Raw genomic sequence first — 16,561 nt, forward strand, 5'->3', positions numbered from 1 at the left:
AGTCAGTTCCTAAGGTGTGTGAGGCCCCCTGGGTTGTATGAAAAGAAATTCAGTGTCGTCCCTGGCCACAGGGAGCGTGTACAATCTGGTAGGAAGACTGTCATATGTACATAAATAACTAATACAAAGTAGATGGTGTAGGGGTTAAGTTACCATCTCATTCCATATTTAAGGATAGCTCTACACTGCAGTTGGTAATCAGGCACAAGGAGGAGGAACAATTTTTAAGGAGGTTTCAAGGCAGTATATGAGGACTGTGGGAGGGTAGCATTGCCTAAAGGTTAAAAGGTTCCAAAGAGGGAGAGGTGTGATTGGGTGGGCAAATGCTTGCCTTCAGCTCCATCTCTAGGTGTGTGCTTCCTTTTTCCCACATAAGGAGAGTGTGTAGGTCTTGAAGCATTTATGTTTTCCCCAGGAAATCAAGGCAGTATTCTGTATTCCTTTAGCAAACATTTCTTGAGCATCTTCTATGTTCCAAATGGAAGGCTAGGCACTTGGGAGGGGAAGAACAGAAGTAGTAAGTGTACTGAATGCTTACTATCTGCCTGGCACATTTTCTGAAGACTTTACATGGACTCATCTGATCCCTGGATCACTGTGTGAGGTAGGTACTATTATTCCTGTTTTACAGATGAAGACTTTGAGGCACAAAGAGGTTAAGTAACTTTCAGGAGGCTACATCACTGGTTTTGGAGGAGCTGTCAGGCTTCGGATCATATTGTATCGTCTCTTTTTAGAGGCATGGTTCTTCATCTTGAAAAATTTGAAAATATCTTTGAGGAGGCAGAACCCACAGGTACATTTGATACTTCTAGATCAGAGTTTCTTAACTTGGGCTCTGTTGACATTTTGGGCCAGATAATTTATTATTGTGAGGTCTGCCCTGTGCCTTGTGGGATGGTCAGCAGCATCTGCCTGTAGCACTCCCTCCCAGTTGTAACATTCAGAAATGTCTTTAGATACTGCTAAATGTTCTCTGGGGGGCAAAATCACCCCCAGTTGAGAACTGTCGTTCTAGGTCTTCATATTCCCTGCAGATAACCAAACATATGAAATTTTAATGTTAAATATTTAAATGTTAATTTTTACATCTTTTAATACATTGGAAGTACAGATCCTATTGTGTGGGCCCCTAGATTGAACCTTCTAGTTTCTGAATGTTGGTCTTGGGTTGTCATTCTCCTTTCCCTCTGCTGAGTGGCAAATCCTCAAGACAGTGTGCCAGGTAGCCAGTACCAGTTAAACAGAATTGGCAGAAGAGAAATTTAGTTTACTACCTGGGGTAAACTATATTTTTAAATACACTGTTGGCCGTTAAAATGTGTCACTTTATGTCATTATCCTGGACATTCAAAAAAGGGAACTGTGATGGGGTGGGAGTGGTCACCACTGGAACTGAACTTTATTTTTTAAATTTTTGGGAAAGATTTTATTTATCTGAGAGTGTACAAAACCCTGGGGGTGGGCAGAAGGAGAGGGAGAAGCAGACTCCCTGCTGAGCAGGGAGCCTGCTGAGGGGCTCCATCCCAGGACCTTGAGATCAGGACTAAACCGAAGGCAGACGGTTACCCGACTGAGCCACGCAGGCACCCCTAGAACTGAAGTTTAAAGGATGAACTCAATTTGGAAAGGCTGAGAAAAGGGCAGAGTAAGAACAACAGAGCTAGTGGTACAAAATCCCCGGAAGTACAGGGAGTTTTGAAATAGCAGTGGGTAGTTTGGATTGGTGCGGAAGAGCAGGGCCAGATGCAGAGGTTCTGGAGTATTAGGTTGAGGACTTAGATCTTGTGGCATAGATCTTGTTGGTAGTATGGAGCTATTACATGCTCTTGGGTAAGGTGGTGTGGTATGATAGAATAAGGCAGGTGTTGGTGAAGACCTGAATTAAAGTGTTGGGAGAAAAGAGCTGGGAGTGGGAGATACTGAGAAAGTGGAATCTGGGATTTGGCAGCCAACTAAGCTGGGATTAGTTGTGAGAGGGGTCTAAACGCCGTCATGGGTGAATGAGAGATTGACCCAGCCTCTGAACACAAGAGAGATCAGAGCAGAAATAGGAGTTTGGTGAGAGAAGATGGTAAGCTACATTTGCTAGTTGTAAAAAAAATCTGAGGCAACTGATCTAATTTTAAAAAATATTTTGGAGGCCAAAGGCATAGAATCATTCAGTATTTAGAGCTGGACCGTGAGATTAGAGAGACCTGCCAGGATTCTGATCTCTTCCATTTTACAAGTCAGAAAGCTATGGTTTAAGACAGATCCAGTAACTCAGTCAAGGTTATATTCTCTCAAGTGACGGAGCTGGGATTCCAACAGGTCTTTGACTCTTAACTACTGAGGTCTTGCAAATGTGCAATGTTTTATTTTATAATGCATATAGAAAAATAACTTTGGTTTCTCATTTCTTTCTGAAAATGTAAGAACACTTAATGCATTTTGTGCCCATTTTAGTAATTGATTTATTACTATAATGTAGAGTATATTGTCTTACGAAAAAGTTAAACACTTCATGTTAGCTGATTTTTCCTCCCTAAACCAACTATTAAACACCATCATTTAGGAAAAATTGTTAAAGATGCTGTAGTGCCATATAATGTAGCATCTAAACTGGGACATTGTTATCTGAGGCACCTTTTCCCGGGACAGGTGCTAAATAAGAAAAGATTAGGGACAGCAGGAATAAACCAGAGCATTAGGTCTCTCTAGATAAGGTGGATCCTACACTTGCAATCCATCCACTTTTACCTGAGGAAAAAAAATTACTTCCAGTTTTGTTAAGGTTTTCTGTTGCTTTCCTGTGATACAGTTTGTGGGCCAACAAATTCATATTGGTAGGTTTCTTCCTCTCTTAATTTGGCAGCTGTGTGGTAGTCAATTGATAGAATAAATGAATCATAAACTGGAAGCTTAATTTAAAAATGCGTAACAACCCTCTGGAAAATTTAAATATGAACATCATTAAAAAGTCTGAGTACCACTCTGTAACCTCTTGTGTTTTTGGCTTCTGAAGTAAGTCTGCAAGTATAAATTAAAGTCCCTTACAGTTCTGTTTTCTGGCAACCTCAGAAGTATTGACCATGATTGGAGAGACAAAAATAGAATGTGCTGTATGTTTTCTGCTCAGAATGACTTATGACAGTCTCACTCAAAGTCAAAATGTCCTCCCATTTAAAATTTTTAAAAAATCATTCTAACCTTCAGCAAAATAGCAAGAATAGTGCGGCGAACATCTCTATCTCTCCCTATTATTAATATTTTGCCGTATAGTTTTATCGTGGCCAGTTCATCCTTAAGTAAGACAACACACATCTCCTGAGAATAAGAGCATTCTGTATTACAGTCACATGATCACTCACAGGTAAGTTTAACTTTGTCACAATGCCCTTCTGTTCTTACTCAGATTTTCCCAGCCATCCTAGTGACGTTTTAAACATTTGTTGGGTTTTTGGCCCTTCATTCCCTAACCCAGAGTTGCTTTCAGCGTCAGTAACTTCCCTACATCCGAGGCAGCTTCTTCACCTCTTCTTTCCCCTTCATGACACTGACATTTGGAGTCGTCCACACTAGTTTTTGCAGGCTTCGGTTTGGATTTTTCTGATGGTTTCTGTAGGATTAGATACTGTGAAACCTTTTTTTTTTTAAGCTTTTTTTTCTTTTTCTTCTTTTTTTTTTTTAAGATTTTATTCGTTTATTTCACAGAGATCACAAGTAGGCAGACGAGAGAGAGGAGGAAGCAGGCTCCCTGCTGAGCAGAGAGCCCGATGCGGGCCTCCATCCCAGGACCCTGAGATCATGACCTGAGCTGAAGGCAGAGGCTTAACCCGCTGAGCCACCCGGACGCTTTTTGGCAGGAATAATGTATAGGTTATGTGCCCTCGGGACAGCACATTGGGCTCCTTCCCCCACCATTTTTAAGCAAATTAGCTGAAAGTGGACCCAGTACTTTTACCTTCCTGCTCACTCTGTTTCATTTTCAGACATGCCAACAATTAGGTCAAACTGAGATATAATTTTAAATAGTTGAGGTTACAGTAATTACACGTCTTCATGTTTAAACTGATTGCTTGTGACAAGGGCAGTTTTTTGAAGGGTCATTCTGGAGGTAGCTCCCTAATTGTTAGACATGAAAGCTGCTTGTTTTCAGCTTTCACCACTGATAAACTGATAGCCTGGGTCAGAAAATAAAACAGGGCTTGCGATCTGCATCCTGAAAAAGGATGTCCCACTGAACAGAGACTCTCATCCTGGATTCTATACAGGGATACAGATGGTATGAAGTACTTTGAAAAATTGAATATGTGCTTTAAAAAAAAAAAAAAAAGATGGTTCTTAGCATTTATCTGGTTTCAAAGGGTCATGGCTCCCCAAAGAGTAAGAAACAACATGTTACAGGGAGGATATCAGAGGAGCTGCATAATGGCAATGAAAAGATTTTAAGATTCAAAGAGAGAAAGTAATGTTCGACAAAGGCGTAGTTTCTCTCTTAAAAAAATAAAAAAAAGCAAGACCTATGGAAATAAATATAGCTTAAATTTCCTATGAAGGTGGTCTTATTTTTAAAATGATTTGCATACTCTGGGTGTGTGAGTTGGCTATGAAGCAGAAATCCTAGCCTTTCTACTCTTGTAACTAGGGAAGAGCATTTTGAATCTGCAGCAGTCTGTTATATGTGGATGACTCAGCTGACTTCCCGCTTCAGATGGAATGTTAACAACCGATTGAAACTCGGTTAAGGAATTTTATACTTTGAACCTTAAAAGATAATTTCTGCAAATAGCGATTGATTGGATTTGGTATAATAACCAACAAGATTAAACCGAGTCACTTGTTTCGCTGTTCTTAATAAGGGATTTGAGTCAGCTAGCATTTACTGAGCAGCTTGCCGCAGTGATAATTAAATATTTTTATAATTTTGACATCTGTGTTTTGTTGACTTTGGTCTTTTCTTATTCTTTTGAGGTAGCCCTCTAAAACACAAGGAAATAGTACTATGTGGTGCTCAGATATGCAGTGCTTTTAAATGTGTTTTTAAGCATTACTTCACTGTTTGATAATTGACCATACAAAGGATGTCAGAGAGATAGGTTTTACATAGTGTTCTACTTGTGACGCTCCAGGTGTCGTGAGACATATGTGTACCTGAGACTCTTACCATGTAAAGATAGGAAGGGCCATCAAGTGCATCTTCTACACTGCTGCAACTTTTTTTTTTTTAGTTTATTTATGAGGTGCCTGGGTGGCTCAGTCCTTAAGCATCTGCCTTCTGCTCAGGTCATTATCCTGGGATCCTGGGATCAAGCCCCACGTCAGGTCCCTGCTCAGCGGGAAGCCTGCTTCTCCCTCTCCCACTCCCCCTGCTTGTATTCCCTCTCTCTGTGTCTCTCTGTCAAATAAATAAATATGATCTTTTTTTTTTTAAGATATTTATTTATTTATTTATTTATTTATTTATTTGACAGAGATCACAAGTAGGCAGAGAGAGAAAAAGAGAGGAGGAAGCAGATTCTCTGCTGAGCAGAGAGCCCGGTGTGGGGCTCAATCCCAGGACCCTGGGATCATGACCTGAGCCGAAGGCAGAGGCTTTAATCTACTGAACCACCCCCCAGGCGCCCCTATGCCATGTTTTTAAAAAAAGATTTTATTTGTTAGAGTGAGAGAGTACAAGCAGGGGGGAGTGGCAGAGCAAGAGACCACAAGCAGGGTGAGCAGCAGAGAGAGAGGGAGAAGCATGCTCCCTGCTGATCCAGGAGCCCCATGTGGGACTCAATCTCAGGACACTGGGACCACAGCCTGGGCTGAAGGTAGATGCTTAACCAACTAAGCCACCCAGGCACCCCATACCACATTAAAAATTTTTTTTTTCTTTGTTTATTTAAGTAATCTCTATGCTCGATGTGGGGCTTGAACTCAATAACCCCAGCCAAGATCAAGAGTCACATGCTTCTCTGATGGAGCCAGCCAGGCACTGTGATATACCACATTTTCTTTCTCTATTCATCAGTTGATGAGCACTATTAGGGTTTTCACTTTAGGGCTGTCATGAAAAACAATGATACGAACATTCCTGGATGAGTGACCATAATGCTTTCAATTCACCTGGGCACGTACCTAGAAGCAGAATTGCTGGGGCATATGGTAATTCTGTGTTTAACTTTGTGAGGAACTGCCAGACTGTTTTCAAAGTATCTGAGCCATTCTACTGTGATGTATGAGGGTTTTGGTTTCTCCTTACCAACACTTGTTACTGTTTGTTTTTATTATCTTCGTGTGAAGTGGTATGTCATTGTGGTTCTGATTTGCATTTCCCTAATAACTAATGATGTGAACATCTTTTTGCATGCTTATTGGCCATTTATGTGTCTGATTTGGGGAAATGTCTATTCAGATCCTGTGTCCATTTTAACAGATGGTCATTTTTCTATTGTTGAGTTATAAGAATTTTTTTTTTTTACAATTTTATTTTTAAGTAATTTCAAGGGACTCCTGGGTGGCTCAGTTGGTTAAACGTCTCCATTCGGTTCAGATCATGATCTTGGGGTCCTGGGATTGAGCCCCATGTTGAGCTCACTGCTCAGCAAGGAGCCTGTTTCGCCTTCTCCCAGTGACCACCCCCCGCCCCCTGACCCCATCAAATGAATTAAAAAAAAAATCTTTAATCTCTACACCCAACATGGGACTTAAATTTACAACCCTGAGATCAAAGGAGATCAGAAGTCTCATGCCCTATAAACTAGCTAGCCAGTGCCATATAAGGGTTCTTTATATATTCTAGATACAAGTCCTTTATTAGATACATGATTTACAAATATTTTCTCCCACTCAATGGGTTGCCTTTTTTCTTGATGTTGTCCCTTGAAGCACAAAAGTTTAAAATTTTGTGATATCCAACTTACCATCTTAACCAATTCTGAGTGTATATTTCAGTGACATTAACTACATTTTCATAGTGTTGTGCAAATGTCACCACCATTGGTCTCCACAACTCTTCTCATCTTACAAAATTGAAACTCGGTACCTGTTAAAAAACAACTCCCCATTCTTCCATCCTCTCAACTCCTGGCAACCAGTATACTGCTTTCTTTCTCTGTGAATTTAACTGTTCTAGGTGCCTTATATGAGTGGGATTGTGCAATTTTTGTCCTTTTGTGACTAACTTACTTCCCTTAGTATAATGTCCCCAAGGTTCATCTATGTTGTCGTGCATCAGACAATTGATTTTTTTTTTTTTTAAGAGAGTGTGTGTGCGCTCTCCCACGGTGGGTTGGGGGGCGTAGGGGATAGGCAGAGGGAGAGAGAATCCTAAGCAGACTTCCACACTCAGCGTGGAGCCCAGTGCAGGGCTTGATCTCATGGCTAAGAGATCATGACCTGGGCTGAAATCAAGAGTTGGATGCTTAACTGACTGAGCCACCCACGTGCCCCAATCAGTTGATATTGTATGTTGGTCCTGTATCCTGCAGCTGTGCCCAACTTGTTTATTATTTCTTGTAGTCAGTGTGTGTGTGTATTCTTTAGTACTCTCCCTCTATAACACTGTATCATCAGCAAATAGAGATGGTTTTACAATTTCCTTTCCAATCTTGATGCCTTTTTTTGTGTTTTTCTTGCTCAGTTTTTCTGAATGGAACCTACTGTACAGTGTTGACTAGAAATGGCAAGAGCAGACATTCTTGTCTCAATTCTCATCTTGGAGGAAAAGCTTTCAATTTCAGCTGTTATGTGTGTTGTGATCTTTGGGCTTTTGTCGATGGCCTTTATCAGGTTAAGGAAGTTTCCTACTATTTCTAGTTTGAGTGTTTTTTTCTTGTCATGAAAGGGTGGATTTTGTCAAATGCTTTTTCTGTATCTAGTGAGATCATGTAGTTTCAGTCCTTTGTTCTGTTAATATGTTGTAGTATATTGATTTTCATATGTTAAACCAACCTTGAATTCCTGGAGTAAATCTCCTTTGAGCATGGTCATTAGTTCTGTTTATATGTTGCTGGTTCAATTTATTAGTCTTCTGTTGAAGATTTTGGTGTCTGTATTCATAAGAGTTTGGTCAGGAGTTTTGATATCTTTGTCTTTTTTTGGTACCTGGTACTTGGTTTTGTCTGGTTTGGAATCTGGGGTCTTGAATTGTTCTGGCATCTACCTTATTCTTTGTTATGTTATAATAATTGTTCTTATGTATTGAGTTCTGTTTTCATTTTTGCTTTTTAATTTTAATTTTTTCCAGCTTTATATGTATATAATTGACAACTCATCCCCCTCCTGCCCCCCAGTGGTCCATGCATTGCCCTTGTGTGCTGTTTTTTTTTGTTTTGTTTTTTAAAGATACTGGAATCTGTGTGTACGTTGAAGGTGTAGAGTGTGCTGATACGATATGTTTATGTATTGCGGTGTGATTACCGCTATAGTGTTAGCAAACACCTCTGTCATGTCACATAATTAGCATTCCTTTTTGGTGAGAACATTTGAGATCTAGTCTTTTAGCAACTTTGAAGTATATAATAGTTTTGTTGGCTGTGATCACTATTCTATTCATTAGATTTCTAGAACTTACTCCTATTCTAGTTGCAAGTTTGTATACTGTGACAGCATCTCCCCAGTTCTCCCATTCCATACCCCTGGTAACCACTGTTCTACTTTGTTTCTACAAGTTCATCTTTTTTTATATTCCATGTATAAGTGATACACAGTATTTGTCTTTCTCTGTCTGACTGACTTCACTTAGCACAGTGCCCTAAAGGCCCATCCAGGTTGTCGGAAATGGCAGAATTTCCTTCTTTCTTGTGGTTGAATTATACTCCATCATGTGTAGAGACACACAACATAGACACATTGTGCCACATCTACATCATTCACTGGTGGACACTTGCGCTGTTTCCATACCTTGGCTATTGTGAATCATGGGGCAGTCAGCATGGAAGTGCAGATAACCTTTTTGATACCTTGGTTTTATTTCCTTTGGTTGTATACCCAGAAGTGGAATTACTGGCTCACTGGTAGTTGTATCTTTAATTTTTTTGAGGAACCTTCAAACTGTTTTCTGTAATTGGTTCACCAGTGTACATTCCCAGCAGTGCACACTGGGTTCCTTCTTCTGTGTCCTCACCAGCACTTGTTATCTTTTGTCTTCTTGATGATAGCCACTCAAAGAACTACATCAGTTCTGTTTTCTACTGTAGGTTCTCCCTTCATTTGGAACCTTTGTGCCCTAACCTTAGCTTTGGAGCAGTGTTTTGTACTAACAAAGTCTTGTAGCTAACAATGAGTGTATACCTTATATACATCTGTTAAGCACTTTCTCTGCATTACTTAATTTAATTTTCACAACAGCCCTGGGGAGGAGGTACAGTTTGAGACTTCTTATAAACGAGGAGATGGAGGCTTAAGAGAAATAAGGTGCTTACACAAGTAGGTATTGGAGACTGAAGTAGCATGGTCCTTAACCAGAATGTGGGTAAAAGTAAGAGTGAAAAGAATGCCTCTTTGATGGTTAGTGATAGAGTTAGAGTGCTAGTAAAAGCATAGAAGCAGGAATTTAATTGCAGTGCCCAATGCTGGGGTGTACAATACAAGTAGAACTGGTTTTTGCCCTCAGAGCAGCAATTAGTCCTATTTGGAAGAGTGAGATTAACATCTGAAATAATTAGAAAATGAACATTGTTTAATGAGAGGTGAAGGGTGAAGTTTGTGGGAGTTGGAAAGAATCATGAAGGAGCTGGTAATTAACTTAAGCCTAAAAAGAAGAGTAGAATTTAGGAGGGTAGTTTAGCAAACCAGGTTTTGGGTCAGCCTTACCATTACCTTGTACCTACCGTACAAGTCATTTAGACCTTCTGATCTTTGGTTTCTAAGCGTCAAATAACATCAGTTCTGTGTGTCATCCTTCAGCTTCCAATGGATAATCTCTCAGAGCACTTGCAAACTACAGAGTGCTTCTGTCATTGTGGACGGTATCTGTTCTGTTTCTAATCTCACCCAACTGTCCTCAACCTAAGCATTTTATTTTATTTTATTTTGTTTTATTTTAAGATTTTCTTTATTTGACAGAGAGAGACAGTGAGAGGGGACACAAGGGGCAGAGGGAGAGGGAGAAGCAGGCTTCTTGCTGAGCAGGGAGCCCGCTGCGGGTCTTGTTCCCTGGACCCTGGGAACATGACCTGAGCTGAAGGCAGACATTTTACGATTGAGCCACCCATTGCCCCTCTAAGCTTTTTAATTTTTTTTAAGATTTTATTTATTCATTTTAAAAAATATTTTATTTATTTGACAGAGAGAGAGAGATCACAAGTAGGCAGAGAGGCAGGCAGAGAGAGAGGAGAAAGCAGGCTCCCCGCTGAGTAGAAAGCCTGATGTGGGGCTTGATCCTAGGATGATGACCTGGGCCGAAGGCAGAGGCTTAACCCACTGAACCTCCCAGGTGCCCGGTAAGCTTTTAATTTTAAAATAATTAAGATTTAGAGAAATTTTGCAAGAACAGAGCAAAGAATTCCTGATTAGCCTTCACCTGTATTGCTCAGATGCTAGCATTCAAACACGTTTGCTTTATCATTCTCTCTTGTTACATACAAGAAAAAACCAGTAATTTTTTTTCTGCATCCTTTTAGAATGACTTGAAAGCCTGATGTTCCTTTAGCCCTAAAAACTTTTAAATAGTTATTTCCTAAAATCAAAGACTTTTTTTTTTTTTTTTTTTTTAGTAGGTTGCCAACACAGGGCTTGAACTCACGACCCTGAGATGAAGACCTGGGCTGAAGTCAGACATTTAACTGGCTGAGCCACCCACCCATGCACCCCAAAGACATTTCCTTAGTAACTACAGTACCATTATCAAAATTGGCAAAGTAATATTGGTACAGTCTTAATAGTGAAGCTATAGATCTTACTCAAATTTTGCCAGTTATTTCAATAATGCCTTTTAGAGTAAATCAGAAAACTTTTTCTTGTTAGAGATTCAGTTCAGGAATACAGGTTGCTTGTGGTTTTCACATTCGTTTAGTCACCTGCATTCTGGAAATTTCTCTGTTTTTGAAGATCTTGGTATTATTTAGAGTCCAGGCTAGTCATTCCGTAGGATGTCTCTCAGTTCATATTTGTGAGATGTTTCCTCTCTCTCTTTTTTTTTTTTTTTTTAAACAAAATGATTTTTAATATTGTTGCTTTGTAAGAACCAGTCCCAAATCCAGTGATCCTTCTAAAACTTCCTCTCTAATATTCACATGGGCCAGACACCCAGCCCTAGATATTTGCTACAAGTCAAGGCCCAAAGGGATGATGCTGGCCGATCTCACTTGACTTCAAAGGGCCAATGACACTTTCCACAGGTTGCTGTTTGGGGCTTTAGTCCTTGTTCACAGAATATGCCTTTATGAACCTCCTGCCAGATGGGGCAAGAAGGAACCAAAGCAAGGAGACAAGGATGGGGTACTGTGAATGTCCAGGGGGCTTTGGGGTACAATGTGCCTCTTGTGGGGCTGTCAGGAAAACCCACACACAGATTCCAACCCAAGGCCTGCTCCACTGCGCAGCTGCTCTGTTTCAGAGTGAGCTGGGAACAGAACATGCCCCCCAGGGCAGATAGTCCTTTCTTACTGAGATGGCAAGTCAGCAGCACACATTAGGACCAACACCTTTGTTCTTGGCTTTCCGGTGCATCCATGACCAAAACCCCACCACAGACATGGCAGCTTAAAGCTGCAGAAACGGACCCTCCCCCAGCTCTGGAGGCCGGAAGCTGTTGTGATGTTCCCTCTCAACTGGGTTCAGGTTATGCATTTTTGGCAGGAGTAGCACAGAACATGTGTGTGTTAGCTCACGTGTCCTATCAGGAGGTGCGTGGTGTTCATTTGTCGCATTACCGATGATGATAACTGCAGTTACTTGGTTAAGGCCGTAATAAGTCAGGTTTGTAACCATAAAATTCAGATTTTTGCTTTTGTAATTAATAATTGTTGGGGGAACTTAGAGACTGTGTAAAATACCTTGCTTTTCGTCAGGATTTTTGCCTGAATCAATGGATCACCAAATAGTGACTTTTCAGGGCTGTCATTCTTTCTACATTAGTTGATGTTCTGCCTCAAGATCTTTCCCTTTACCCTGTTTGTTCATCCATCCATCCATTTGTTAATATCAGGAAGGACTCATAGAGTCTTATATTATTCTATTCAATGGGTTGTAATCGTTTATTTGCCTTATTTTGTTGCTTAGAAAATGGGGCCAGTGGAAGCCTCCTTTACACACAACCTCTTCTTTTTGAAGAGATCCAGACTCTGTCATTTGATAAGTCACTGCTGTGTCCGTCCTATTTTTCCCTTAATTCTTTTTTTTAAAGATTTAATTTATTTATTTGACAGAGATCACAAGTAGGCAGAGAGACAGGCAGAGAGAGGAAGGGAAACAGGCTCCCCACTGAGCAGAGAGCCTCACTCGGAGCTCAATCCCAGGACCCCAGGATCACAACCTGAGCCAAAGACAGAGGCCTTAACCCACTAAATCACCCAGGGGTCCCTGTTTTCCCTTCATTCTTAAGAGGAAGGTATGCTGACTCTTCACTACCACCCATGCCCCCACAGCTAAGCTTTTGGTCTGTGCTTTATGGTTCAAAATCCAGTAGTATCTGTAAATACACAGTGTTGCTGCCGTTCTTCCTCTGGTCCTTTTTGCGCCCCACATTCCTGTCACAAATAGGTGTTGTTATTTATGTGTGTTTCCAGCATTATGCGAACACAAAACGTGGGGATACATATTTTTATCTCTTGCTTCCTCTTAACACAAAACATAGTATATGAACCTTAGTTTTCTTCCAATTAACTGCAGGCCTTCAGATCCTTTCCTACCAGAACACGGACGGTCGTCTCTGTTTTATAGTTGCATACTATTCCATGCATCACTTACTGAACTCCTTCAGCATTTGTGGAAATTACACTGGCCGTGATTGGAAACTGGCCTCTCTTGTGCCACCCGCCCTGCCACTTTCTCCAGTACTTTTATTCCCTGACCCCTTTTCTACCTGCAAATAAGTACTAGTCGTCTTTATTTATTTATTTTTTTTTTAAAGATTTTATTTATTTATCAGAGAGAGAGAGGGGGAGAGAACGAGCACAGGCAGACAGAATGGCAGGCAGAGGCAGAGGGAGAAGCAGGCTCCCCGCCGAGCAAGGAGCCTGATGTGGGACTCGATCCCAGGACGCTGGGATCATGACCTGAGCCGAAGGCAGCTGCTTAACCAACTGAGCCACCCAGGCGTCCCAGTACTAGTCGTCTTTATATGTAAAACTTCATTTTTACTCTGTTTTCTTCATATCACTGCCAGAGGTTTTGAAAAACTTCTCCAAACCCCTGATTTCATTCTTGCCTATTTTTGCTGCAGCCAGGTTTCCATCTCTACCATGTGGCGAGATCATAGTTTTGACGGTTACCGGTGGCTTTGTGCTGTGGGGTGCTAGACTGGCTTTGGTGATTAATTTACGTGTAGGAGGATGAGAAGGACGAAAAGAGAAGGGAGGGTTGGCAAGCAGCTAAAAAAGAGGAAGCAGGAAGGCTGGGAGAAAGAGTATAAGGGGAAAAGTAGGAGAAGAGCATTTTTGGCAGAAGATGTGAAATGTATTTTCATAACCCGCTTGTTGCATACAGCTGGCTCCTGCCTGTGATGAGCCTTATGGTAAGTTGCTGACTGATAGACTAGTTGGGCCCTCTGGAACGCTGTCCTAGGTCTTCTGTTTCATAAAACAAGCAATAACTCCTTGTCGCATTACTGTATAATCAGTTTTAACAGGAGAACCTCCATTTTAAAATGTTTACTTTCTAAAATCTGGAATTGCCATTAATCTACCTCTCCTATCATTCTTCTTACTACTGTCAGCTTTTCCAGTTTCTCATGATTACCTTGGTGTTACTCTTGATTTTCATTTCCGCTTCAGTCTGCCATTTTGGCGTAGAGCATCATACCTCTACTCGAATTATTGCAGCAGCTTTCTTACCGTGTTTAGCAACGTATGTCCAACTTCACGGAGCTCTTCATCCCTTGTTCTTCCCTGTCAGTCCTGCTCCCTGAAATCACCATGCTGACAAGTCTCCCTGCTTTGGTGGTGTCCGTGCCCTTCTGTGCTCCCTTGCCTGAAAAGGCCCACCTCACTGTAGAAGATTTTTCTTTAAGATCCTTCAAGATCAGCTTCTTTTACTGCTCCTTGAAGCCTTCCATAGCTCTAACAGCTCATGTGCATGTTTTATTTTCCTAAACTTGCTTTACAGCCTCCACCAAATGATTACTTGTTTCCTTATTTCAGGTGTGTTTAAGTTGTTTCTATAAAATTATAGCTTAAAATTATGTTTCCTAAGAAAAAAATAATAAAATAAAATTGTGTTTTCTGCTTAGGTTCTCCCAGTCCGCAGAGACTGCTTGGCTTGCAGGAATTCCTTAATGACTGAGCCACCCAGGTGCCCCGCCTTATAGGAATTCCTAAGCCAGTATTATTATTTTATTGGCTAAACACTGTGGAGGTTATCACTAAATAATTTTGGATACAGAGTCACCTCATCCAGGTACCTTGAGGGTCTGCTTCCCTGCTGTACTGTGGAAAATGGGTACTTTGTAATGGGATTTTCTTCTTGTTTTTCTAACAAATGATACACTGATCTGAATATTGACTTTCTTTTGACTCAGAAATATGTCCTAGAGATCTTTCCCTGTAAATTCATGTTTGTCAGGTGGTCCCCAAGACCACCCTCAGGTTTGATGATTCCCCGGGATTCAGTATACAGTTATACTCATGACCATGATGTATTTCATCAAAAGTATCAGCAAAGGGAAAGGGCACATTGGACAAATTCCAGAGGAAAGTAGGTGCAAGTTGCCAAGAGTTCTCTCCCTTTCATGTCACACAGGACATGCTTAATTTGTCTAGTGTCAAATTATGACAACATGTGTAAAATGTCTACCAGGAAAGCTCATTAGAAATTCAGTGCCCAAGGTTTCTATTAGGGGCCAGTCACGTGTGCACCCTCTGTCTAACAGGTACTAAAATTCCAGATTCCCAAAAGGAAAGGTTTTCAACATAAACTGTATTGTTCGTACAGTTTACCCTTACCAGTTAGGGAATGGTGGGAACCTCTCTGAAGTCCAGCTTCCTTCATACCAGTCGAGGGCCAGCCTTTCTAAGGATCGCAGTCTTAGACCTGCTGTTAACTCTTCTGCACACCACGGACATCTACAAACTCCCTTCCATTTCTTAAACTGCTGTAGGATTCCATGGTATGAGTGCATTATGCTCTGATAACTTTTCTCTACTGACTGGCTTTTAGGCTATTTTGCAGTATCTTTTTTTGTACAATTTCTTTTTTATGGGCTTTGATTGGAATTAATGGATCATAACATAGTCACATTTGAGAATCTGCTATTAGATACTTCCAAATTCTTCAACAGTGAGCTTCATTAGTCCATACTTCAGCATTTTACAAGAGTACTCTTTGGAAGTGATTACTTTTAACGATAGTCATGTTGGGGATATAGAAAAACTGACCCATCAAGCATCAGGAAGAGCAAGACAAGGATGGGCATTCTAGATCCCAGATGTGTCCTGCTGCCATCATGGGCCCTTGCCTTCCCCATTTCTTTTCCAGCTCCCAGGACTCTGGTTCTGACACACTTTTGCTTCTTCCTCTGTCTCTAATCTCCCATCTTGTTGCCTTTAATCACTTGTGTGGAGGCTTGTAATTTTTTATCTTTTAGTGTGGAAAATTTCAAACATATGCATTAGAAGAGAACAGAATCAGGAAGATAAATGGACCCATTACCCAGTTTCAGCAATTGCCAACATTTTGTTAATCATGTTGCATTTTTCTCTTTTTGTTTTTTGGAGCCATGGGGTGGGGCCTGGATAGTGAAAGCAAATCCTGGATATTATGGTGTTTTCATAAACATTGCTTTAGTACTAATTTACAAAAGTAACATACACGTAACACAACATTTCAAATTGAGATATACTTTTTTTTTTTTTTTAATTTATTTAAGTAATCCCTACACCCAGCATGGGATGCGAACTCACTACCCTGAGATCAGGAGTTGTATGTTCTTCTGACTTAGCCAGCCAGGAGCCCCTGACTTGCACTTTTTAAAAAACATAATAATTTCTTTAAGTAGTTGGTCCAGTTGTGAGGTTACTCTGCTATTCCTAGTTTAGGCGAGTGTTTCCTCGTGTCTTTATCTAAATTTGTATAAAGTTCACATACATATACAGAAAGCTTGAAAAAACTATGGGATAACATGTTCACATTTTTGCAATATGCTTTTCTTATTTTAAATAAGGAATATTCCTGGGGCTCCTGGTTGGCTGAGTCGATGGAGTATGTGACTCTTGATCTTAGGGTTGTGGGTTTGAGCCCCATGCTGAGTGTAGTGGTAACTTAATAGTAAAATCTTTAAAAAATTTTTAAAGATTTAGTAAAATAGTAAAATTTAAAAAAAAAATTTATAAAAAGGAACTTGTTTTCTTATCAATAAACAAATCAGTTCCTTTTCAATACAACATGCTATGCTATGCCATAGAAGAATCATTTCTTTATTGATGGACATTCTGTT

At 40.5% G+C, this 16,561-nt stretch overlaps 1 protein-coding gene and 1 long non-coding RNA gene across 33 annotated transcripts in view; one reads left to right on the forward strand and one right to left on the reverse strand.

Annotated features, from left to right (window-relative positions):
• Positions 1-16,561, forward strand: part of TNRC6A (trinucleotide repeat containing adaptor 6A) — a 198,385-nt gene that overhangs the window by 98,373 nt on the left and 83,451 nt on the right. The window contains exon 1 of one of the 32 annotated variants that reach the window (XM_082714766.1): positions 14,365-14,526. The exons of 30 other annotated variants lie outside the window; for them this stretch is intronic. The gene's annotated coding sequence lies outside the window, so the exon portion shown is untranslated. Of the gene's footprint in view, positions 1-14,364; positions 14,527-16,561 lie in introns of those variants that run through there. One more of the 32 variants, XM_082714783.1, reaches the window with a different exon arrangement.
• Positions 5,634-16,057, reverse strand: LOC309855017. The gene is made up of 2 exons (XR_014306567.1): positions 13,240-16,057; positions 5,634-13,007 (listed from the first exon to the last, which is right to left on the reverse strand). It is a non-coding gene; the product is annotated as an uncharacterized lncRNA (long non-coding RNA).

Source organism: Mustela nivalis (genome assembly GCF_964662115.1).
Source record: "Mustela nivalis genome assembly, chromosome: 19".
In the NCBI taxonomy this organism is placed as follows: domain Eukaryota; kingdom Metazoa; phylum Chordata; class Mammalia; order Carnivora; family Mustelidae; genus Mustela; species Mustela nivalis.